Source organism: Mesocricetus auratus, unplaced genomic scaffold (assembly GCF_017639785.1).
Source record: "Mesocricetus auratus isolate SY011 unplaced genomic scaffold, BCM_Maur_2.0 Super-Scaffold_100046, whole genome shotgun sequence".
In the NCBI taxonomy this organism is placed as follows: domain Eukaryota; kingdom Metazoa; phylum Chordata; class Mammalia; order Rodentia; family Cricetidae; genus Mesocricetus; species Mesocricetus auratus.
Window position 1 is genome coordinate 2,175,308 of NW_024429223.1, and position 6,458 is coordinate 2,181,765.

The following is a 6,458-nucleotide window of genomic DNA, read 5'->3' on the forward strand; positions in this document are numbered from 1 at the left end:
AGCGTTCTTAACCACTGAGCCCTCTCCCCCAGCCCCTCAAAGTCCACTTTCTGCCTGATATCACTTCCTGGCACACAATTTAATATCTGGGTATTAATTGTGTCTCTTTCCCTTCTGAAAGGGACTGAGGAAGGGGCTTGGCTGTCTCCCGAGCTGCCACCTGCCCCAAACGGAACACACAGGTACCTGACAAAAGCTCAGAAATGTTTTCTGAGCAGCCGAGTGAGTTTTGGTGTCCCACACCCCACAGCATGATTCAGGCCCCCATCTTTCTGAAGACAGGCACCACTGCAGAGAACACAGTAAGCCTGTGCAGGTGGAGAGGGCGGGAACTCACAGCCAGGCCCCTGGGATCCAACCCCAGCGATGACATTTCTCCTCATATGGCCCCGGGCCCGCACGGCCCGCACAGCCCTCAGGCGGGTCCTCAGTTTCCCTTGAGGCAACTGGGATAATAATAGCCAGTCCTCCGCGGGGCTGCCCTTTTGGCTTCAATAGGACTGTTGTGTGGGATACAGACAGCATGACTAATCCTGGAAGCCGGTTCCCTTCCTGGAAGGGGGTGGGGCGGGAGGGGTGGAGCTGTGGAGCTTTCAACCATCAACAAAGGAACCCTTGTGGGCAGGGGCCCTCAGGGGGAGGAAACATAGCCAGCCCTGTGGGTCCTGGACAAAAGTCCCAGGTCTCAGAGAGGATTACCAAGGCCTCCACATTCTTTGAAGACTGCAACAAGAAATACTGGTTTTTGGAAGAGGAGGACACTGTAGTGTCCTGGGCTTTACTGTGTCCCTCTCTTCACAGCCGTGAATCTGGGGAGAGGTTGCCCCTGAGAGCTTTCTATAAGCCGATATTAAGTCTCTCTGCTGACCAGGCCGAATTAATAAATCCAGGGTTAACGTGAGCGCAGTGTCTCCGGGTGGTCCCAGGGGAAGGGGAGAAAACCAAGAGGGGAACCGTGAGGATGGGGGGCTTTTAATGCCCTCTGGGGAAGGGGGTAGAGTGCCCACAGCAGCAGGGTGGCTCACATACCCTGCCAGGGGGTGTCTCCGGGCCTATGCATTTGTTCACATGGGACAGCCATGCTGGACCAGGCCACTGAGCCCAAAGCACAAGTCACAGACAGCCCTCCTGATAGGGTGCCAGGCGGCTGTGTCAAGAGGCCATGTGTGCTCAGGAGCTGGGGTGCGAGCCTCAGAGCTGACAGAGGCTGTGTGGAGAGCAGGCTGGGGTAGAGGAAGACATCCTGGGCTCCATGACAGCTCCGTGAGCGTTGCTTGGCTGGAGGCATTCCCTACCAGAAGAGTGCCACCACCACAGGAGCGGAGGGTGATTGAAAGGGCGGAGGGCCGCCGAGGGACCGCTAAGAAGATGCGGTGGCCATGGTGATGGTGATGATTGACAGAGGAAGTATTGGAGGTGATAGTTGTTGTGGGTAAAGCGCAGTGAGCCTTCGCGGATTCCGTGGTCGGAGAGGGTGACCGAGGCTAGGGACACACACGCCAAGCAGACAGAGCTTGGGTGAGAAGTTTTATTAGGAAGGGAAGGGGTGGGGGGAAGGAAAGAGAAAAGAGGAGAAGAGACACAGAGACAGAGGGCAGAAGAGGAGAGGGAGACAGGAAAAGTCCTGTCTGCCCCAGGGGGACAGCGGGAAGAGAGGGAGAGTATGTAAGTGGGCGGGGTCTGTCTTTTAAAGGGTCCTTTGCACCTGCGTGCAGACTAGTTGTCATGGAACCCTGGGCTGACCAGGGTACCGCCTGAGTGCACTCTGCCAGGTGACAGGGGCGGGCCAGCAAAATGCCTGAATCCTCACCATGGTGTAGGTGATGCTGGTGGTGGTGATTATGGTGCCAGTGATGGTGGCTGACGGTGATGACGGTGGCGGTAGAGCGGAGGTTGGAGTAGTGGTGATGGTTGTGGTGGGGGTAGCGGTGATGATGGCCACAGGGTTGGTTCTTGTGCCAGGAGCCTTGGAAAGGGCCTGAAGCTATTTGTCAGCTCTTCAGGGCTGGCGTGTGACTCAGCTGTGGCTCCCTTGCCTCTCATGCAGGTCTGCATTCTGTCCTCAGAGCTGCAAAAGTAAATGTGACCTGTAATCCCGACTAAGGGAAAAGAAACAAACAGGAACTCCGCCGGGCGCCGCCGCTGCTGCCGCTGCGTGGGGCCTGTCCCTGTCCCTGGAAGACTCCACACGTCCCGTGTCCCTGCCAGCGGCTGGGAGGGAGATCACAGGGTCTCTCGGCAGGGCCACCTCCAGGCCTGCTTTCCTGCCTTGTCCTGGCCAGCCTTCGCTGCCAGCCTCTGCAGCTCTTGGTGCCCTGTTGGAAACAGTGAAGAACCTCAGGCCAAAGTCCTAATCGGTTTTTGTCCTGACTCAGTGTGAGCAGCCATCAGATCACAGGTTCTGCAGTTTGCTTGTTGGGCTTCGAATTTCAGCTCTGTCACCTGGGCAGCTCTTCCAGGGTGGGTCACCCTGCCCTGTGGCCACCAGCCCCCTGCAACCAGGGCAGCCCCCGTGTCTTCAGGGGCTCAGAAACCATAGGTGTCCTGAAGCTATGACACTCAGTGTTTGTTTGTTTCCTTGAGATAAGGTTTTGCTCTATAGCCCAGACTAGACTGAACGATCCTCCTGCTTCAACCTTCCAAGCACTAGGCTAACAGGCCTTCCCCACCCCCCTCCTCCCCACCCAGGATTCATCCACTGTTTACAGAGTTACTGAGGCTGGCAGCTGCATCGAATGTGGCAGGATCAAACTGTGGGCCGCCGTGTGTTTCCCGTGCCCCTTCTAGTGGTAACAGAAGGGGGAGCATTTGCGATGCTTTTTTTTAACCTGTTTCTCTGGGGCGTCTGCTCTTCACGACAGCGAGCCTTTAACATGCTGGATCTCTCACGACTGCACAGGTGGATGTGGGGGCCTCACTCTTGACCTTGATGTTTTTTTTTTTTTAAGGGAAACAGGCACCGAGGTGCTAAGTAACTTTCCCAAGGGCACACAGAGAGTGGCAGAGCCTGGTTCTCACCAAGGCAGCCTGGCTTTGGGATGTGGATTTCCCTCAGTGCTGCAGAGGTGAGTGGAGGCATTCCTTACCTTGAAGGAGAATGGAATGATCTGTAATCCCAGGACTTGGGATAGGCTGAGGCAGGAGGATATAAGATCAAGGCAAGCCTGGGCTGCATAGTTTGGGACCCTGCCCAAAAAAAAAAAAAAAAAAAAAAGGCAGCAGCAGAGCCAGTCCTGGTAATGTGGACATGCACCCTCAGCTACACCGGAGTTGAGGATAGAGCATGGGAAGCTCACACCAAGCAGGGACAGCTTAGCAAAATAGAAAACACAAAAAGGGGTTAGGGATACAGCTTAGTAGAAAGTCCCTACCTAGAATCCCCCAGTGAGGGGCTGGGGGTATGGCTCAGTGGTAGAGCCCCTGCCTAGAATCCCCCAGTGAGGGGCTGGGGGTGTGGCTCAGTGATAGAGCCCCTGCCTAGAATCCCCCAGTGAGGGGCTGAGGGTGTGCGTCAGTGATAGAGCCTCTGCCTAGAATCCCCCAGTGAGGGGCTGGGGTGTGGCTCACCGATAAAGGTCTTGTCTTAGATGCACAAAGCCCTGGCTTTAATCCTTGGAACTGGAAATCATGGTCACAATGACTGTGACTGCTGAAATTGCTTAGTTCTCTTGACAAAGATGACCTGGCAGCCAGGCAAGGACACGGGAAGTAGACATTTGTCCTTTGGGCACTGGCTAGTACCTAGTGCCACCACTAACCTCATCCCAGCCTCTGCCAGGCCATCTCCCCAGGGGCCAAGCCTGGGTCAGGCAGACACCAATTGGAGAACCCTGTCCCCAAGCCACAGGACACATTCAAGAAGGAGCCAATCAAAGCTGCCGTGGCACTATGAACTGATGTTTGGGTTTCCTGGGGACTCTTTCTCTTGCCGGGCAGAACCCGAGGGACTGCCAAGTATGTTCTGGAAGATTGTGCCTGCGGGAGGAGCCAGTAGGGTGGGAGTCACCGAGGCGGCACTGATAATGGCACGGCTGGAGTACCTGAAGGAGCCAAAGCTGAAATCCCACCAGCGTTCACGAGGGAAGCCATCCCAACTGACAGGTGGGAGGAGGCGGTGGGCGTGGGCTGTCAGGTGGGAAGGGCAGTGGGCGTGGACTGTCAGGTGGGAGGGGCAGTGGGCGTGGACTGACGGTAGGGAGGAGGCAGTGGGCGTGGACTGTCAGGTGGGAGGGGCAGTGGGCGTGGACTGACGGTAGGGAGGAGGCAGTGGGCGTGGACTGTCAGGTGGACGAGGCAGTGGGCGTGGACTGTCAGGTGGGAGGGGCAGTGGGCGTGGTGAAATCCAGGGCGAGTGCCCCTTGCCACCCGCTGCCTGGCTTTTGCTAGGGTTCATGCGGAGGTCTTGCACCTGGACCTACTTTGTTAGTTCCTCTCTGCTGTGTACAGACTCTCCGCCAGCACAGCACCCCCAAAGGGGGAGGAGCACAGCGGTCACAGAGACAGGTCTCCACGTGGACCAGGCCACCTGCCAGCTCAGTTGCAAGCCTGAGTAGCCCCACCCCGCGGAAGGCAGGCAATGAAGGCTCAGCGGACTAGGCTGGGAGAGCAACTGGCTGGGGAAACGGGTATTGCAGCTGTGTGGTGGAGACAGCCGGTGTGGGAGCAGAGGGCACCTCCTGGGTTCCTCTGCTCCCACATTTGGACACAGGCATAGGTCTCATGCAGCATGACGGATATGCAAAGTGACACTAGTCCCAGGAGACGAGGAAGCCAGCGTCAGCCTCCTTAAGGCACTGCGGTGGACATCATAAAGCCACCAATCACATGTAGGGGTGAGTCTGTGTGCTTACCAGACTCCCAGGACGGGACCTGAGACGCCCTGTCCTAGTTTCTTTTCCATGCTGAAATAAAACGCCATGACCAAGGCGATTTATAGAAGGGTTCATTTGCGGCTCAGGGCTCTGAAGGGTGAGGGTCCGTGTAATGGTGGGGACAACATGACAAGGGGCGGGGCAGAACTGTGGCTTGAGCAGCAGCTGAGATCTCACACTGTGAAGAGGAAGCAGAGGCCACAGATCAGAAGCAGGGTGTGGTTTCTGAGACCTCAAAGCCTGCCCCAGCGACACGCTTCCTCAGCGATGCCACGCCTCGTAAACCTACCCAAACACTGCTATCAGCTGGGGACCAAACATTCAGTCACCCAAGTATCGGGGAGGAGGGGGCATTTCATGCAAACCACTACACTCCCCTAGGACCTTTGGGGTGTGACCCTGCCTCTTTAGATGGATGCCATGCCCCGCACTGGCTTTACTTGATTCTGTCAGGCAGGAGGAGCATGAAAATGGGGGGAGGGGTTGGGAACGAAGCTCATGGGCTAAGCACTTGCTTGCCTCGTTATTTGCAAGGTCTTGGATCCCATCTTAGCATCACAAGCCCAAGCCTGCAGTGGCACACGCCAGACCAGCCTGTGCTACGCAGCGAGACTCAGAAAGAAAGACAAGGCGCTGGAAAGACGGCTCAGCGGTTAAAAACACGTATTGCTTTTGCAAAGAACCGGAGTTTGGTTCCCAGCACCCACACTGGGTGGTTCATGGCTGCCTGCAACTCTTCTGGATCCAGTGCCCCAGACAGATGCAAACACACACAAATACAAATAAAACAAATACCGGACAAGAAAAACAGAAGTACTCCATGCCCTTCCCAGTTAGGTCTCTCTGTCTCTCCTGCTTGTGGATCAGATGTGAGCTTTCAGCCTCGGCTCCAACGCCATGCCTGCCTGCCTGCCTGCCTGCCTGCCTGCCTGCCACATGCTCCCCTCCGTGATGGTCATGGACTCGAACCCTCTGCAACTGTAGGCCATGAATTAAATGCTGTTTATAAGCTACCACGGTCATGGTGTCCCATCACGAGACAGAAAGGCAACTAAGACACCGAACTCAGATCTGTGGCTGTCAGGCTCTCCTAGGGCTAGCTAACGCTCACCCAGAAGGTTAGTCCAGGCAGGATATGCATTTCAACAAGCTCCCCATGATTGCCGATGGCCAGGCCCCTTGAGGACCAATGGTGTGGAAAAGAAACCACAGTTGCCGGGATCCAGGGGTGGTGACAGTGAGGCCTTCCTTTACAGCAGCCTGGATGAGGTGTGGGGGAGGGGTGCCTGGGACAGTCCTTACTCGGGTCCCTGGGGAAGTGAGTCAGGGGAGAGGGCTGGCCAGTTAGGTTCCAGGTCCCAAGCGTGATGAGGCCTTGTGTGTTCGGCTGCTTGTGTCTCTGTGATTTTCCTGGAGAGACCGGGAAGGAATGTTTGTTTGTCTGCCCCAAACAGGGAGGGAGGTGATGGACCAAGGAGAGTCTCCCTCAAGCCCAGCTCAGCCAGTAAACGTTTATTGAGGGTACTAACAGGAGCGTGGGCAACTCAGAGCAGCGGCGCCCCCCCCAAAAAGTCCATCCTCATGCCA

At 56.3% G+C, this 6,458-nt stretch overlaps 1 long non-coding RNA gene across 4 annotated transcripts; it reads left to right on the forward strand.

The window, feature by feature from the left end:
• Positions 1-1,023: 1,023 nt before the first annotated feature.
• LOC106022091 lies at positions 1,024-5,884 on the forward strand. 4 transcript variants are annotated; one of them, XR_005873125.1, is made up of 5 exons: positions 1,024-1,416; positions 2,048-3,065; positions 3,937-4,101; positions 4,447-4,832; positions 5,406-5,884. It is a non-coding gene; the product is annotated as an uncharacterized LOC106022091 (long non-coding RNA). The 4 variants fall into 4 exon arrangements; XR_005873126.1 differs by lacking the exon at positions 1,024-1,416 and having other exon boundaries at positions 1,678-2,398; positions 2,949-3,065; XR_005873123.1 differs by lacking the exon at positions 1,024-1,416 and having other exon boundaries at positions 1,678-3,065.
• The last annotated feature ends 574 nt before the right edge of the window (positions 5,885-6,458 follow it).